Source organism: Echinops telfairi, unplaced genomic scaffold (assembly GCF_000313985.2).
Source record: "Echinops telfairi isolate 266 unplaced genomic scaffold, ASM31398v2 ScPeMD7_7457;HRSCAF=8495, whole genome shotgun sequence".
Taxonomy (NCBI): Eukaryota; Metazoa; Chordata; class Mammalia; order Afrosoricida; family Tenrecidae; genus Echinops; species Echinops telfairi.
The window spans coordinates 12,630,928-12,633,015 of NW_022111357.1; positions in this window are offsets into that span (position 1 = coordinate 12,630,928).

Below are 2,088 nucleotides of genomic sequence, written 5' to 3' on the forward strand. Positions count from 1 at the left end.
CAAAGAGCCACAGCCAGCTGAGGTGCTGGCCAAGGGCAAAGGATATACAGAATGGGAAGTGGAAGAAGTTAGCTCTACCTATCAGTCATTACTGTGTGATCAATTGCAAAAGCAAGGTTTGTGACTATTCTTTATATGCGCTTATTGAATATCTTTGCTTTGTTCACATACAATATACCAGATACAAATAGATTGTGTTTTCAATTACATATATGATAGATATGTGATGTTAGATATAAGTGTGATTTCAATAGTGTCTGAAAATTATATACAGCTAATGAATTTTGAAAAAAAAAAGAGAGAGACTTGTGTACAAGTGGCAAGCTGGCAAGCGGTGGACTGTGATAGTTAGATTTATTGTGCCAACTAGGCCTCCATAGGAACATGTGGGCAGAGTTTAATTGGGTTGAAGCTTGACTGGAGGACAACGAGATAAATGACTTTCCAAGGTCAGCCCCTTTTCCTCTTTCATCCTGGTGAGTGCACTATTGCCTAAGGTAGTTCTTTGTCTCAACCAAGTGCTGAACCACGTGGTGCGCTATTGTGGGCCCACCCAACCAGTGGATCCAGTAACCTTGCCCTGCATCGCTGGAGCTTGCGGTTCCCAAGCTACTGGCCTTTGCTACACCTCAACTTCTCATCTGCCTGCTGTTGCTGCCCCACCCTGCTTGTCTCGCCTGAGGGCAGACTCCAGCTGTTGCTTCTTTGACCTTGGATCAGCAGCCTGAGTGAGTTGAAGGACTTTCAGTCTATTAATTGTTCCACTAAAGTGAGTTGAACTGAGCCCTCTGTATTGCTGTGTAGACTAATTAGCTGTTATATTCCTTCTCACTATATAAACCGACCTCTTTTTTATATGAGAGGGTATAAAAAAAAATGGAATTTATTTTCAAAGCTATGTATTTAATTTTTTCTTTTTACAAAACAACCTCATCACCTTCAAAGTACTCTCCATTACACTTAATTTGTCAAATCTGCAATTCCTTTCTTGGAAACATTTTTCAATTTCATCTGTTTGGATGGCTGACATCACCTGTGTTTTTCTTCACCTCTTCTATGTGGTCAAATCACTGTACCTTTCATGTCCCTCTTCATTGACAGAGACAGAAGTTGCATGGAGTGAGGTCAAGTGAATAAGGTGGGTGGGGCAAGAGAGGCATGCTGTTTTTAGTAAGAAACTGGTACACTGAGATGGCTGCATGGGCAGGTGCATTGTTATGGTGGCAAAACCAGTCCCCTGTCTGCCACAAATCAGGCCTTTTTTGTCGCACCTGGTTAAAAAAAATATCAGAAACCAAACTCACTGTCATGGAGTCGATGCTTTCTTTTCAGAACCTCTAAATAGAAAGTTTGCTTTACAGTCTGACCTGGTGGAAAAAACTCCAAATGCACTGTGAGTGGACATTTTTCTCTGTTCGGGAAGTTGACAGACGTCCAGAATGAACTTTGCTATCAATCAATATTTCACTCTTTTGAAATGAGAAAACCACTTGAACACTTGAGTTTTTTCAATAGTGCTGTCCTTATAAGCTGTATTCAACATCAGAACAGTTTCTGCAGCACTTTTCTTGAGCAGGAAGCAAAATTTCACAGCTGCACGCTGTCCTCTTAAATTTGCCATCACAAAAAATGAGATTCGAGCGAAACTGCTTTTACAAAAAAATTCTCTGTGACCAGCCAGAGAGAACCTTCCCAGGTGATGCCACTGGGTGCACTCACTCAGAGAGTTGGTAGATGCTGGCCTAGTGGGAAAATTCTATGAAAGCTCCGTGCCATCCAGTGCAATTCCTTCTCATGTATATAATCACAAGTGTCCCGGTTTTGTTTCTCTAGAGAACCCTTCCTAACACAGTGCCCTGGTGTAGTGGTTACGTGTTGGGCTGCCAACCACAAGGTCAGCAGTTTGAAATTACCAGTCACTCTGTGGGAAAAAGATGAAGTGTTCTACCCCCTGAAGGAGCTACAGTCTCAGAAACTCACAGGGGCAATTCTACAGGGTCGTTATGAATAAGCATCGATTCCATGGCAGTGAGTTTGGTTTCTGAGGGTTTTTTTACCAGGTGTCCAGTGCTGTACTTGTGAGTTAAC